This window comes from Schistocerca serialis, chromosome 2 (genome assembly GCF_023864345.2).
Source record: "Schistocerca serialis cubense isolate TAMUIC-IGC-003099 chromosome 2, iqSchSeri2.2, whole genome shotgun sequence".
NCBI classification, from domain to species: Eukaryota; Metazoa; Arthropoda; class Insecta; order Orthoptera; family Acrididae; genus Schistocerca; species Schistocerca serialis.
Genome location: NC_064639.1, coordinates 383,109,343 through 383,127,197, shown reverse-complemented (window position 1 = coordinate 383,127,197; position 17,855 = coordinate 383,109,343).

Sequence of the window (17,855 nt, the reverse complement as noted above, 5' to 3'; positions counted from 1 at the left end):
ATACGCAGATGTCAGCATTTGAGAGAGGACGTGCAGTCGGGCCCAAAGAAGTCGGTGGGAGTAGTCGGCGAATTGCTCGACATTCGGATAGGATGTTGGCAGAAAAGGGTGAGCCATGGTCAAACACAGCGCGAAGAAGGAAGCGGTCGACCTATAGAGATGGCAGAGAGATGGCAGAACGAGAGAACAGAGCAATCGTCAGAGAGGCACTCAGAGTCCTAAATTCATTGTTATCATCGATCCGACGTGCAACTTGCACTCCAGTAACCACAAGGGCAATTAATATGCGCCTCACAGAAAGAGGGCTGCGCTCACGGAGCCCCTTGCGCCGACAACTATTCACCTTTGAACACCGACGAGCCCCCTTATAGTGGTGTCGGGCACATTGACCCTTGAATCTCATTGACTGGTGGAGAAATGCGTTCAGCTGTGAGTCTTGATTTGAAGTGAACCCCAATGACCAGCGACAACATGTCAGGAGACGCCCGGACAGCGACGGCATACCAAGCTAAATGTCGTCCGCCATACGGCCGACATCCAAGCGTGATGTTGTGTGGTACCAAATCATTTCACATCGGGACCCCTTCGGTTGTTATCCACGGCACCATGATAGTACAGCTGTACGTCGACGTTCTTCTACACCCTGTTTCATTGCCCTTTATGGCAAGCCATCAGGGCCTTAAATTTCAACAAGATAAAGCCCACACGGCGGAAGTTTCTGCTGCTTGTAAACGTAGGCTTCCGCGGCCGTTGTCACAATCAATAACATTCTTCTGGGGTTGTGATCGCATTGTCAACTATAAAATTCCGACGTTTCGGCGACTATTGGAAGACGCCTTCCTCATTGTTTATTGCTAACAGTTAGCAATACACCCTGAAGAAGGAGTCTTGCAATAGCAGCCGAAACGTCGGAATTTTATAGTTGCCAAAGCGGCGACAAACCCAGAAGAATTTTATTAACTTTCTGTTGCTGGTTTTCGTGCTTGCCGAACTCTGACTTTTCCAGCAAGGTCGCTTGAACTCCTCCCAGTTGAGAACGTCTGGAGCATTATGGGATCGGGATTGGCCGAGGACGGAGACGTTGCACAGCCATCGACGTGTCTTTGCGCAGCTATGGAGGCACCACTCCAGGTGATGGCGGAGAATACTGGTCACGTGAGTGTGGTCATAGAGTTGTTTGTCGCTTCCCTATCAGAGATAGAGCAGACTTCAAAAGTTCTTCGGTTTAGTGACCCATCTCGCTCAGCTGTACCACATGCAGGTGCAAATTACGCACTGGTTATGTAGAGTTTTGTAATTACAGAATCCCAGTTCAAACCTGATACTGATCAACTGCATAACAGACTGATACTTTTGCAAGTTAGTGAGTGCCTTAGAGTAGGAGAGAGATCAGTGAAATGCAAAATCCGGTGGTACTCGATAACGAAACCGTTTCTCAGGAACTCAGAAATGGCGATATAAAGAACCTGTAGTCCACTTCCGTTAAACCACCTAATACCTTCTTGAAGATGTTCCGTGGCATAGAATACCTTTCTATCGGTACGCATCATGATTTGGTTAAATTCTTATGGTTTACTGTTACCACAGAACAACAAGCTGACGTATTTAAAATGTCGTGAGAGACCGTTTATCAGTTGATATTTACTTTGTGTCAAGGGTGAGGTTTCAGCAGGGATGAGCTGTTTAAGATAATTGCACTCCCGTGTGGCAAGGCAGCTGAGATCCCCTGCTATACCCACAGGACAGGACAGATAGTTTAATTTGTGAAAGGGGCCAAAATGAGTGGCTGTCAGTTGCACTCGAACATACTACTTTATTCATTTGACAAACAATACAAGACTAAAGAAAACATTAAAAACAGAGCAAGTCAAACATTAATTTTAGAACTTAATTCTCGGCTAAATGCGCCATTCAATCTCACGCTGAAGGCCAATCACTTAAGACTCCTTATCCTAAATTTTCTTTAAATCAGGCTGAAGGCCCAAACAATATTACGCCATAAGGTCAAAACAACTTTAATTTAAAATGGACTAGAAGCCATGCATAAACAAACAGCAAGGACAAATAAGAAAAGGTACTACATCAAATGGCGCTCCGAAGTTTCCAAGGGTCGACCTGGAGTTCAAAGACTAACGCTCTCTTAGATGAGACAGGCAATAGGCCCAAGAAATTCTCAATCCGATGGCAACCCAACCGGCAGACAGTCAACGGACCAAGCGACAGAATAACTTCCGCTCCACCCGAGCAGCACACAACAGTGAGTTCAATGGAACAACGGAGAAGGTATCGGCGCCCACAACGAATTACACATTCAGCTGTCAAACTACACGCCATGCTGGACAGCCACAACAAAACGAGGAAAATACATGCCTGAATTTACGTCAACGGCCAGGGCAGGTAACCGGAACGTTAACAGCCACATGGCAGAAGATTCCGCTGGTGCACTTCAATTCAAAATAATCAAGTTAGCCGGCCGCTGTGGACGAGCGGTTCTAGGCACTTCAGTCTGAAACTGCGCGACCGCTATGATTGCAGGTTCGAATCCTGCTTCGGGCATGGATGTGTGTGATGTCCTTAGGTTAGTTAGGTTTAAGTAGTTCTAAGTTCTTGGGGACTGATGACCTCAGATGTTAAGTCCCACATTGCTCAGAGACATTTGAACAATTTTTTAATCAACTTAAGTTAAACTCCACAGGAGGGCGGCTAGAATTTCGCCAACCTGAAAACACACGTTGTTGCTGCCAACAGCCCACAACGAAATTCAAACGACACAATGTTAACAGTTGGTGCTGGCTGGTAGATTAAGTAAAGATTCAACTTTGGTGTCTGGGATCGGTGAGCTACGGACCTAGTAGCAATGGGAACAGCCCTTCACACTCCGACTGCGCGCGGACGCCGCCAGCGGCCTCTGCCAGACATGCGCCACGGAGACTTCCTCGCTGCTCCACGCCGACCAACCAACTGCCCGCACACGGCACAGCCGGAAACTATAAGCGCGAGGCCAAAGATAGCACACGAGTGCGAATATCGATACACGCTGCTGCTGTGACTCGCGGAGAGAGAGGATAACAGCATAATCGCGATAACCGCGGGAGACTAATCACAGAATAGCAACCAAGGTTTAATGCAAAGCATAACACGAGCCAGCCTCGGCTCAGGAGCGCTAGTCTGCCACGGTTAAGAGCGACCTCCATTAATCATTACTTTTTTCGTGTCCAACTTGATTATGAGAACTTAGTTGTGTGTGTATATTCATGAAGTACGCACGGCAGCCGTGGCCTTTGATATAGAGTTGACAGGGCATGAGATTGTTGCCACCATTTTCCAAAGGATTAAACCAGAGGATCGTTCTTGTTTATCACGAGGTTGACTACCTATCGTGACATTGCTTAGTAACTTTTGTGGAGGGAGTTAAACGAGTCGATCGAGGGCGAGTCTGTGAGAAGTCGTCATCTAAGTCTTATGCCAAACGCACCTCAGGCATAGTTTCCGCCAGTAAGATGAGGTTCTCTCAAGGTAGGTGTTACCGCTGTGGTCGGCAGGGGCATTTTACTCGCCAGTGCATGATCAATAGAAAAGGGAGTTTCGACAGCTGATGCCATAGGCGGGGATGGCGCGGCACCTTTTTCACGTTGCCGAGTGCGTGTAATAAAGTCAAAGTGATGAGCCAAAAGAACTCGTACACCTGCCTAATATCGTGTTACGGCCCCCGCGAGCACGCAGAGGTGCCGCAACACTACGTGTCATGGACTCGACTTATGTCTGAAGTAGTGCTGGAGGGAATTGACATCATGAATCCGGCAGCGCTGTCCATAAATCCACAAGAGTGCGTTGCAAGGCGTCCCAGATATACTTAATAATGTTCATGTCTGGGGAGTTTGGTGGCCAGCGGAAGTGTTTAAACTCAGAAGAGAGTTCCTGCTGCCACTCTATAGCAATTCTGGACGTGTAAGATGTCGCATTGTCCTACTGGTATTGCCCAAGTCCGTCGGAATACACAATAGACATGAATGGATGCAGGTGATCAGACAGGAAGCTTACGTACTAATTACCTGTCACAGTCGTATCTAGACGTATCAGGGTTCCCATATCACTCCAACTGCACACGCCCCACACCGTTTCAGAGTCTCCAGCAGCTTGAACAGTCCCCTGCTGACGTGCAGGGTTCATGGATTCAATTTACGGATTGTTAAACTTTCACTCACTGCCTGTCAAGAGATTCTGACAACTTATCGTGACATCGTCAGCCATATGTTACATTCTCTCTTCCTGCTAGCGCTGGCGGAGACTGCCCTGAGGTGCATACAAGTGATTTATTTAACGCGACGGATGTTATAATGCAATATGATCGGAGACATCGACAGTTCCTGTCTCTATATCTCTCCTCCATGTCCGAACAACATCACTTTGATTCACTCCGAGTCGCCTGGCAACTTCCCTTCTTGAGAGCCCTTCCTCTCACTAAGTAACAATGCGGACGCGATCGAGCCGCCGTATTGACCGTCCAGGCTTGGTTGAACTACAGACAACACGAAGCATGTACCTCCTTCCTGGTGGAATGACTAGAACCAATCGCCTGCCGGACCCCCTCCGTCTAGTAGGCGCTGCTCATGCGTGGTTGTTTACATCTTTGGACGGGTTTAGTGACACCTCTGAACAGTCGAAGGGACTGTGTCTGTGACACATTATCCACAGTCAACGTCTGTCTTCAGGAGTGGTGGGAACCGGGATGATGCAAAACTTTATTTTATGTGTGTATATACCCTCAGCAAGAACTTTTTAATCTTCTTTATAATAACTTAGTATATAGCCATTGGTTTGCCTATCTGTTTCCCAGAAGTATCCTGTGGATAATTTGTTATCCAGGATGTGCAGACATGTTGCTTGTCTCCTTCAAACTGACTCTAAAGTTATACTAAGTCAAATAAATTAAACATACGTTAATTAAATGATCAGGATAAATTACTACCTACGAAAGAAAAAACGCAATTACCTTCCTCACATGTCTTTAAGTGAGCCCGTATATAGTGAATTCACTAACAAAACTAATATTCTAAGAAATATTGTAGTTTGCAAATTTTCCCCGTCTTGATATTGGCTCTTTACTGGCTTAACGCAAGCGATCTGCTACCACAGATGGAACGATTGAAATCACCTTTGTACGAAATACCAGAAGAAATCACTATCCCAATAAGTACCGTGATCTCAGTGCAGAAAGAATAGTACTTGTAATGTCAGCATTTTGTCGTTACGTCCCTACAATGCCAGAGCGTATGTCATATCACCGTAATCGTTGAAATGCGACAATACATAGTGGTGCTTCTCAAACAAGACGGTGCCAACAGCACTGCTGGAGCTTGACTTGAGAATTGGAATATTGTTATACGAATGCTGCCATACAACTTCATTGTATAACAGATGAAGTGCTCTCTATCACTATTTGGTAAACTAGGCGCGATGCCCCATCCACGGAGCGACGTTCAGGCAACATTTAAGTACAGCAGCAATTACGGTGTCCTACAAAAGATAACAAAAGAACAAGTCCGTTCGTCATCTGCACAGAGTGTGTCCAATATGAACAAGCTCTAAGATAGAAGACGCAGCCTGGCCACATTTCTCTATTGCGTTTCCTGCAGCGAGTCTCAGTTTCCCTCCCCTTTAAACGTGGCTGGAAGTCACTTTCTTCCGCGGTCTGAGCAGCCTCCGGCTTGGATTTTGGTTTTTGAGTCGAAGCTTCTGGAATACCTCCCTACTTCATCGACGAAATGTATACCTACCAATCAGGCCAAGTCGGTTACACTTTCCACGGGAAAACGCCATGCCTAAGTGCTCAACAAGTTAACGGCTAGCGGCGCCGTTGGGGTGGGTCTGAAGTCGTGTGGAATCCGTTGTATTGTCTGCGGTTGCGACCGACAGGCGCCGGACACATTCGCGTCTGAAGGTTCGCGACTCTTAAACTGCTGCCCCAACTCACCGCCGACCTCTGCAAAGACGGCCGACGTGGAACGTTAAAAAAAAAAAAAAAAAAAAAAAGGCTCTGAACACTATGGGACTTAACTTCTGAGGTCATCAGTCGCCTAGAACTTAGAACTATTTAAACCTAACCACACACATCCATGCGCGAGGCAGGATTCGAACCTGCGACCGTAGCGGTCGCACGATTCCAGACTGAAGCCCCTAGAACCGCTCGGTCACTCCGGCCGGCTCATAGAATCAAAATCGACGTTGTCTTTCCAATTGCAGTAATTTTTTTTGGGGGGGGGGGGGAGAGGGAGGGCATATGCTGCGGGGGTAGGAGTGGGGTGGGGGGAGGACGTGCACAATAACCAAATATGAATACGAAAACCCGCTAGCAACGGAGAGTAAGAAGCGTACGTTAATGAAGAAACATAAAAGGGCAAGAAAATAATTATAGGTGCTATTTACAGACATGGCCGTAGTTACAATAGGAAAAATAATTATCCACTAATATTTTCACAACACTGTAAGATAACGTTCGACAAAAAGATCCTGAAAGACAGTTGTGACTTGTTTCCAGCTGAGAGAGGCCACGTAAGTATTATACAGGGTGCTACAAAAAGGTACGGCCAAACTTTCAGGAAACATTCCTCACACACAAAGAAAGAAAATATGTTATGTGGACATGTGTCCGGAAACGCTTACTTTCCATGTTAGAGCTCATTTTATTACTTCTCTTCAAATCATATTAATCATGGAATGGAAACACACAGCAACAGAACGTAACAGCGTGACTTCAAACACTTTGTTACAGGAAATGTTCAAAATGTCCTCCGTTACCGAGGATACATGCATCCACCCTCCATCGCATGGAATCCCTGACGCGCTGATGCAGCCCTGGAGAATGGCGTATTGTATCACAGCCGTCCACAATACGAGCACGAAGAGTCTCTACATTTGGTACCAGAGTTGCGTAGACAAGAGCTTTCAAATGCCCCCATAAATGAGAGTCAAGAGGGTTGAGGTCAGGAGAACGTGGAGGTCATGGAATTGGTCCGCCTTTACTAATCCATCGGTCACCGAATCTGTTGTTGAGAAGCGTACGAACACATCGACTGAAATGTGCAGGAGCTCCATCGTGCATGAACCACATGTTGTGTCGTACTTGTAAAGGCACATGTTCTAGCAGCACAGGTAGAGTATCCCGTATGAAATCATGATAACGAGCTCCATTGAGCTTAGGTGGAAGAACATGGGGCCCAATCAAGACATCACCAACAATGCCTGCCCAAACGTTCACAGAAAATCTGTGTTGATGACGTGATTGCACAATTGCGTGTGGATTCTCGTCAGCCCACACACGTTGATTGTGAAAATTTACAATTTGATCACGTTGGAATGAAGCCTCATCCGTAAAGAGAACATTTGCACTGAAATGAGGATTGACACATTGTTGGATGAACAATTCGCAGAAGTGTACCCGTGGAGGCCAATCAGCTGCTGATAGTGCCTGCACACGCTGTACATGGTACGGAAACAACTGGTTCTCCCGTAGCACTCTCCATACAGTGACGTGGTCAACGTTACCTTGTGCAGCAGCAACTTCTCTGACGCTGACATTAGGGTTATCGTCAACTGCACGAAGAATTGCCTCGTCCATTGCAGGTGTCCTCGTCGTTCTAGGTCTTCCCCAGTCGCGAGTCATAGGCTGGAATGTTCCGTGCTCCCTAAGACGCCGATCAATTGCTTCGAACGTCTTCCTGTCGGGACACCTTCGTTCTGGAAATCTGTCTCGATAAAATCGTACCGTGCCACGGCTGTTGCCCCCTGCTAATCCACACATCAAATGGGCATCTGCCAACTCCGCATTTGTAAACATTGCACTGACTGCAAAACCACGTTCGTGATGAACACTAACCTGTTGATGCTACTTACTGATGTGCTTGATGCTAGTACTGTAGAGCAATGATTCGCATGTCAACACAAGCACCGAAGTCAACATTGCCTTCCTTCAATTGGGCCAACTGGCGGTGAATCGAGGAAGTACAGTACATACTGACGAAACTAAAATGAGCTCTAACATGGAAATTATGCGTTTCCGGACACATGTCCACATAATATCTTTTCTTTATTTGTGTGAGAGGAATGTTTCCTGAAAGTTTGGCCGAACCTTTTTGTAACACCCTGTATAGGAACGTATTACGAGATTTGTTTGTGGATATCCTCGACCACATGGGTACAGTGCTCAAACCGTTTAGCAACTTGTCTGTAGCTTGAATTAATTTATCATGTGCGAAAGAAACATGAGATTTAGAATGAAGTTAATGTATAAAATTATAACAGCAATGTATTCTCTACGAAGAAGAGCATCGAGCGAACTCACCAACGACAGAATATAAGGTTCCGTCTGGATCTACGTTCGCTCAAGTAAGAAAATTTCTTAATGAGTGTTAAAGAAAAAACTGGTCGAGCTGTGGGTGATTTCAGGCGCAGAGAACTTCGAAAGACATTACTGTCGCTTTGTCGGCCAGTCCGACAGATATATTCCCAAAGCGTGTCTTTACCCGACACATGCACGTACCTTTGGAACTCAGCGGTAACTTACACTTGTAAGGAATGAAACGAGACGCGCCCATCGAGCCATGTTCGACCTGTGGGCAATGAAGAGAAGTTTTCGCAAGAGTTCTAAATTTTCATAGCAACATCGGGATGGATTCTCTTACCGCTCAGACAACGGTATCATGTGTGACACAGGTGAAGGCGTGATTCAAAGGTAGCCTAGACTACGTATAATGTCGAAATCCGCTACGTGATTAAAGAAGTCTAGTTTATCCTTTTTTACATGCAAAAAGGCAAATTAAAGTAAAAGAACTGGTAATGAGCTAAACGACACGATTCAGACTACAGATGTTCTATATCTTAGCGACTTTGTAATGAATCAAGACCACGTTATCAGTGAAGCTTTTCGTAAAAAAGAAAACTCTGAAGCTTTGTACTAAAATAGTAGCCAGTAAATCAATTACCTAGGCACAACTCGCAGCGGAAGCTATAAACTTCTTATTTACCGGGGAATTTCTCTGTGTAACACTTGTGGAAAATCTGGTAATTGCGTCGTAAAACTGAGAGAGACAGAGCAAAACAAGGCCGCGCAGCGTTTCCACCGTAGCGCCTTTCGAACGTAATTTCGGATGTCACTCCGGCCCTTAATTAGACGCACAAGGTGTGAAGCGTCGGCCGTAATTTTCTTTGCGTGTCGCGCGACTGTAATCCGCCCTCGGCGGTTCTAATTGACACGGCGGCAGAGTCCGCGTCCGGACGCGCCTCTGCTCGGAGTGCGCCTTTCCTCGAATTATCGCGATAACAAAGGCCACTGGCCGGGGATGACAGACCGTAATTGCTTTATATGAATAATTAATCTGGCCGCGAAGGCGCCGCTAAGCGAGTTATTATGGGGAGCGCGGGTCGGTCCGGGCAGCGACTCGCCGGCCTTTATTACGACTTGCTGCCCCGTTCGGACTGTAAATCATACGAGGAGCGCTGCGCCCGAGGCAGGTGGAGGCCCAGCTGCCCGCAAAGGGCCCCAGGGCGTGCTAAGCTGCAGGTGGACGGGCTTCAACGGTAGCCACGGGCTAATCACAGAGAAAACACTACCGTACGCCCAACACTGACGCCAGACTCTTCCCATTGGGAGAAAGATCAGGCCGGTTCTGGCGTGAGAGGGGAAAGCAGTACCCCCGGTCCGTCAAAGAGGCGCAGTCAGTTGTAGAGAGGGACGTATTTAGGAACTATACAGGGTGTTACAAACTTCTAAGACCTCTAGAGGGGAGCGAGTACATTACATTTTGAAGAGGAACCCATGTTGGAAAACGTACCGTTTCCTTTGAACGACGGTTTCGATTCAGATGTTTAACTCATCCACTTCTGCTTGAGGAATTGAATTAGGTGTGGCGCAGTACAATTATTGGCTAAAAATTCGAAACGGAAACAAATCGAAACATCCATTTATCACTTACGCACATTTGTCTGTAATAACACTTAAACAGTACTTGTTTACATTATCCCAAAACAAAAATAGGACCCAGCATACTGTACGTACAGTACTGATTCAATACAACCATTTATCACTTAAGCACATTTATCTGTATTAACACTTAAACATTACTTGTTTACATTATTCCAAAACAAAAATAGGACCCAGAACACTGTACGTACAGTGACTCGATGTGGCCAGCACCAAAGTTCCTACAGACATTGTTGAAGGTCGCTAGCTCTTTCTTCTTATCTCGTGTTTTCTACTGAAAATTTCGTGCTTGTACTCTTGTTAACTTTACTATTACAGAGATCGCCTAAACTTTATTATTTTTTTTAAATTGGTCCTGTGCACAACAAATAACTTACTTGGTCTTTCTGCTTCCACTCTTGATCTGCTGCATTCAATTATTGAACAAAAACATAAAAAACCTATTATTCATGCTGAGTACAATGCATGTTCTGTACGGTGGCTCCTGCTGTTGCTGCGGCTGCTGCTGCTTACTACAACTATATATAATTCAAGAGAAAGGGTTGGTCAAATCTAAACTCGATAAATGATAACCCAAACACGTAATTCCCCTTAAAAAAACTATACTCTGAAAGCGATTCTTTCTCATTCAATTAACAAAACGTTAGAAACTCTTTGAACAATCGCTTCGTATGTAAATCTGCCTCCAGTGGCATTAAAGCAATATTACAAATTAATCAAACTCTTGAGACAGACTGAAATACTTCTCAATTAAATACATAGTGAAACAATTCCCTGACAATTACAAAAGAAATCAATGCAAAAATCAATACTTAATCTATTCGCCTAACAATGGTTTCCCTTAAGAATTCAACTCCTATCATTATTATCGTCTGCTGCTACGCACATACACAAAACCATTTCTTTAAATTAATAAGCGCGCTGCAAATTACAAAAAATATCAGCTCAATACCAAATCCTGTGTCGCTGCTGGCGGACACGGCAGTACGGCAGCTCGGCGACGACCCCTCGCCCAGCACACGTGCGCACCACAGCAGGCGGGCTCCTACACTGGATTCCAAACCGCCACTAATTAATCCAGAGCTTGTGTATGTGCGCTACAGCCAACCTTTAAATCCTAAGAGAGTATTGCCAACTCCCACTGTATCTATGGAGCATGTTCTGGCACACATCCTCCTTTCCACCTGATGCCTCCTCAGTTACTAGTGCAGCGCCCAGAACTCATGCCAGCAGATCTTCCTCTGTCTACACAGGAGTCCCGTAAATTAAACTTTGTATACGACTCCACAAGTAGTCCGCAGGAGTTAAATCCGTCGAAAGTGGCTGCAACGTGGTTGGACATCCTCGGCCTATCCATCTTTCATCATGTCGTTTGTTGAGTGGCCACGTTACACATATAAACAGAAACAGTCGTAGAACGGAAACGGTGCGTTTCCGGACGTGGGTTTTTCTTCATAATATTATGTACTCACTCCCCTCTAGAAGTCCCAGAAGCTTGTAGCGGGAGTTTCAGAACATCCTGTAGATCCCACATTGCCGATAAGAATAAAACACAGAAGGACGGGAAAGGAAATTGAGGATCTGTCAGATGACGATTAGTTTGATATCAGGGAAGATAAAGACACCAGGGAGCCATTTGTGACAATGAGCGTGAAAATGGAAACAGTGCTTAAGAAAAATCAAGGACTGTTAATAGGAATCGTCGGCCTGGAAAAGATATTCGACATTGTAAATGGTGCAATATGTTCAAAATTACCAAGAAGAAAGGTGTAATCTACAAGGAAAAACTGATAATACATCATACATACGAGAATCACTATTTAACAGTAAGATGGAAGACCAAGAGAGATATGCTATAATTAGAGGGGGTAAAAGACTATATAATGTAGGCATTCGCTCTTGCTGTTCAGTCTGTAAATCGAAGAAGCAGAGACGACAATAAAAAGAAGATTCAGGAGTGGGTTTAAACTTGAGGGTGAAAGCACTGAAATACACCTCTTGTTGGCGTGGTAGCTGATCATCGTTCCACTAAGACATTGTGCTCGACAGCTGTGAATGAAATCTGCACACTCAGGACTTCAACATGAAAATGCTGTACGAGCAAGTGCAACGGTCGTTATACGTGAATTAAGCAAATTTAATATCAATGTTCGAAGCCTGGACAAATGTATTGCAACGGAAACATCGTCACAATGGGACAATATTAGACTTTGCAAATAACTGACTATATTTGTTAATAAGGGTCGCCTAGTCAGGATGAGTTGTGTAAGAGAGTCGGGGGTATAACTGCAAAGCAACAGTGCACTGCAAAATATCTACGTTGATCAAAATCCTACATGAATCAATGAAAATGGCTGTTCAGCAGTTACTGTCGTGCAGACATCACTTCTCTAAACATTAACACAAAACAGTATCTCACTAGAAGCTTAATTGCGTCTGAATGTACCATTAACTCATTGGAAGATACCTCAAATGCTACTGTGAGACAGCCAGGGAAGTGCTTCAACCGTTCGTCAACTTCCCATCTTAAATGCAAAGTAACAGAGTTGCAACATTCGCCAAATAAGGCAATTAATCAAGCAACCCAAATTGCGCAAAAAATTCAGCAAATTGTCAACTGCTCAGCTAACGAATATGGCTAATTGCATAAATTCGAAACTTACTTAGGCCTACACCTCAGAGAACGTGTACCACAGTGCACAAGACAGCTCGAATGTAAACAGCAAAGATGGCGGCAGAGAAAAGCTGCCACCGACATCATGTAAGGCCCAAACGGCTTGTCCATGGTAAGTCCCAAAGCAAAATCTGCTCTCCACCTAAATCTCAACTTCTTGAATAATTCAGCCTGGAGGGGAGATCGACCAGCCGTTGCCACAGTGACGAGCGAGAATTTCGCTTTCTTTTCTAGAATACTGCGGAATCCTTCACAAATTTCCCATTCTTGACTCACTGGATGTAATTTAATATGCAGAGGGTTGGTATTGATTCTTATCCAAGCCCCACTCAATGTTCGAACCCTTTGCGCCAAAGCATGGTGTCGGACAAGTTTCACGTGATTTGATAATCAGATGTTATATGTTGGGGGAAATGAGTTTTCCCACGGTGGGCTAGCGGCGCAGTGTCGTCCTCTTGTGCGTGTGCAGGAAGGCGAATTCGTCACGCACAGTTCTTCCCTGGGGACTTTGCGGCAACTCCTTTCAAAGGAGAATACCGCACTCGTAGCCGAAATTGACGGCCAGGGCCTTACTGCAAACACTTCCCGCGGAGCCAGCCTCCTTTCATCAGAGCCTTTGCTGTGGTCAAACGAGAACCACTGGGCGACCACTTCACACGCTCATTTTCCATGGCAACAAACTGAAACCTTTTTCCAGAGCTATCCAGCCAAGTGATTTCCTCAAACACAGCCATAAATTCGCGTAGTGATACGTGACTGCAGTGTCACAGCATATCAATGATAAGATTGCTCTTTTGTCTAAAACTGACATAATGAGAACGTGGCTGTCTACAATTAATGTAGGTTCATTCTTAACAAAGAAGAAGACAGCAACCAGCTACTGTTAATTCTGCTATTAAATTTAAGTTAATAGCGCTGTAACCGGTTTCGAACTGACAAGTTAATCATCAGACGGCTGTCCACATATTTGCAAGATACACTTTGCATAATCGTCCGTTTTCGATTTTTATTCTTCCACTGTGGCGACATATCCTTGGTGCGTTGGTGCCCTACTGTAGAAAACAGTCTTTGAAGCGCCCTATGTGAACATAACTAACCTCCAAAAGATGAAATACGGAGTAAATACATATGTGAGGTTAAGTGGTTATGGTACTTAAAATCGAACATTCCGCGCGATTTTGTTGCGAAGTTGCAGGATTGTATATAATTTGCACATCACCATATTGTGCAAAGCACCACACACACACACACACACACACACACACACACACACACACACACCAAAATGTATTTGCCACATGTGAGGTTGACACAAAGATTGTAGATTTACAAATACAACAGTGTCAGAGACGTTCTCTCTCAGAGATATTACAATATTCAGATTCCTTTGATTTCACAGTTTGACTGTTTTTAAAGAATAGACATAACAAAACGAAAAATAAAGCACAAAGATAAACCTTACACTATGAGCATATAATATTACAGATGAAGTGGACAGATGCAGTAACCAGCTTGTGTGAATGTTACTTATATGGTATTATGTAAATACTGTGCTATATACAGGGAGCAACATAGAGGTGAGATAAAATGAATAATAACGCTGGAGTTACTACCATTCATAAAAAAAGAAAAAAGTCCATCAGTCACTTACCACTTGACAGTGACGTAGGACAGCTCGGTCGAAAGGTCGTGGGATTTGAAATACCTGACGCGGCTTGAAGACCGAGAAGATTTCATTAACTCATGTCGTCGCCAGACCACGCATTCATACAGCCGTTTATTTCCTGAGTGAGTCTCCAAGGGCCACCATTTTTAGCATTCTGCTGGGCTGTTGCACTGTGCACTGTTCCCTAAAGCACGAGGAAAAAGTTTGCTATGAGTGCCATAGCGATACCTGAGTCTAAGTGATATGGACTGGAAGCATGCCTGACACGCCCAGCTGGGTCAGAGCTCCTCCTACCGGTCGACGAGTTCTTCACGTGTCACGCGTGGTCCCCAGAGAGCGACACAGCACGGCGTCTCAGCTCACTTCCCTTGTTCTCTCTAAATGTAGCCTTACCAAAAACCCCACGCACACAGGCGAAAAACCTATTATTAGGTACACAGAAACCCAGTTACAATACAGAGAAGAAAATCTGGATGTAGCTTGTTCTTTGCAATCACTATAATTAAATTCGGAAAAGAAGAAATTTTATCAGTCTCAAAATGCAGTAACTATTATTAAACTCGAATGAAAAGTAATCTGACCTGGCTAAAAATGACTTTAATCGATGATCAAGTCGATCTACTTATTAAAAATGAGAAGTGTCAATTCGGGAATAGCTTGACGCCCCTCTTCACATTCAACCAAGTATAAAAAAAATAAATTGTGGGAATGGTGTTACACTAACGATTATGTTTCTCTTGGTTCTATTTTTATTTTGTTTGGCTGGTTGGTACCATACCTTATTCCTCTCTCACTCATCCACTCATCCAATTGATGTTTCTGCTGATTTAGTCATTCTTTCTATTCGTCAATAATAAAACAAAATATCCTATCATACTTAATATAGGGTATAATGTTCAGCACTTACTGATCACAAACAACCATACATGAAGTCGCCATTGATTAATGATATACATTCAAGCCTAATATAAGACACGAGAACACCGATTTCATTTTAGCGGTCGTAATATGTAAAGCAAGAACAAAAATTTGTATTCAAATGAAAACTAATGACTGTAATTTACAGAACAACAAAATAAATCATAGAAACCACCATGTAATGAGGTGTCCCCTTAAGATGTGACTGAAGGTCAATTCATTACTAAAAAGAATCATGATAAATAAATGTAATGACTCAATAATAATGTCTCAAAATAGGTCCTTGCACAGTGGAATTCCTGCAGATGTGATTATGGTTTTTCACTACTGTCGGTTTCTTATAGAATGATTGTATTGATTTGTAATGAATTGAGGCGTATGCGAATTGTGCCATCTTTCATTGACACCACGTAAAAAGGGGTGTTTTATTGTGACATGGAAAGTTTAATTATTCCCTCTTCAAGTATATTACTTATTTCTTCAAAAGCTAATAGGGATACTTGCGTGCCAGCGGAATTTCATAAAGTGGCATTAGAAATTTTTAATTTTCCATTACCTCGAACTTGTACAGAGAATTCTAGATTGTGCTTGGTTTTGGCAAAAATACTTCCAAACTATCCTGCAATACCTTTGTCTGTTCCTCTCTCTCGCGTGAGCTGACCTCACGTCACCCATTCTAACAGCTGGCTTCCAGAGACCCCTGTTCACACAGGCAAAAAATATACCACTAAATGCCTATCAACCCAATTGTAATAGATAGAAGGAGATTAAAAGGTGTCTTGATCTTTAGAATCACTGGTACCGAACTCGCAAGTCCAATAAAAGATAAGTTGATCGGTTTAAACACTACTCTGACCGATGTTTAATTGAATCTGCTTATTAGAAATTGGAAGTGTTGATTCGGGAATGATTTGACACTTCTGAAGGGTAGTTGTCTCAAAATATCACTTCTAATACTGAGAAAAGTCATACCGTTGAATATGGTTTCCAGCATGAAGGTCTGAAGCCCTTCCGATCACTTCAGAATTGAAAATGATTTTTCCATTGCTCTTTGTTGTGATGTGGCGGGTTTTCCCTTCGATCTCGACATTAAGAAAGCAATCGTTGACGTTTTTCCGGTTATGGTTTTATGAAAGGAGGTATGGAAGAAATTGGCTTTCTGCAAAACCCAGTTCACGTCACACCAGGAAAATTTCATTGATCATTATTTGATGTTTTAGCTTCGGAAGTACCGTGTGTCTGACCGGGTGCCACGAAGTCTGACGAGAGGAAACGCTGAATTAGAGAGATGAATGTTGAGTTAATTCACAGCAGCCACCACTGAAACAATCAGCCAAATAACCCATACAAAACTATTACCGCAACGTCTCTACTGTAAAGAAGCCCGCACAACCATTAAAAGAAAGTCTGTCTTGTTATAAATTTTTGTGGTCCAGGCACCTTAAGGGTGCGAGAAACTGTGAAATAGCCTTTTGGGGAGGGTGGGGGCAGGGTGAGGGGGTGGATATGGGGAGGATTACCGTTTTTTTCGCTGCTTCCATGCGATCCACTACGATTTCCTCTCCTATCAGTTATCAATACCTTCCATACTATTAAACCGTCGTTGATTGGAATCTCTTGATAAACATAACATTTTACTTCCGTATTCAGAGTTGATCTTAAGCGGAGCGTGGTGCTGAGTACAATGAACTGGAGCGCTACCTTCATCTTTCACCTGAAGGAATGTTAGCTTCCTCAAGAAAATCCAGCCATTAAATAACAACCAGTAAATATTCGTAGCCGTTTCACCACACAAGGTAATAAGCTCCAACGATGTCTTTTGCTATCTACTTGCGTAGTTATCTCTTGTTTTTTGTAGACGTTTTAAATAATTCGTCTTTCTCACTCCTTCATGTCGATTCTTAGTAGAGTTCAAAGGGTCTCACATTGTCGAAAGGTCCTCTAGGTCAACGAATACTGTGACGGAATCCTGACTTCCCTTTGTTTCTCCTTCCATTACTAAAGTCGTAATATCGGTTCACCTCTCCTTACGTAGTGATAGAACGCGAGCATCCCACGGTCAGGTAGTCGAGTCGATGTGTTACACGAATATTCGAAGTAATTACGCTGCAGTCCGTAAGGGTAACATTTAATATAGGTCCTACAGTAACCTCCTGCAACGCTATATTTATAACGTTGCTTTCATAAGGACTGTAAATCTCATTTTGATCCTCGAGACAAAGTTACACACAGTTCCACATCCTTTGCTATTTTACTGCACTCAATAGACACACTCGATGTAGCATTTGTAGTGATCAGTATACACCAACAACAGGATCTCCCTCATACCTAATTCGTTGAACATTCTCGTATCTTAGAACAGTAAAGTCTCCGGATGAGAACTGAGAAGTCCGGAAGTCCCACATAAACAAACGTGACAGTGACCACTGAAACTACACAGCTTATTTCTATGCTAATAACCCGAGCTAAGTGTGACTATAAAAAAGGGAAAGTCTCGATATAAGCGATCATGGTTCTCACATACTATGAAAGAATAACTAAAGCAATTTAAATGGTAGAAAGTGTATTCTGGAAGTATTTCTCTGAAATGTAGCATAATATCAAAGTGAACGTGGTCA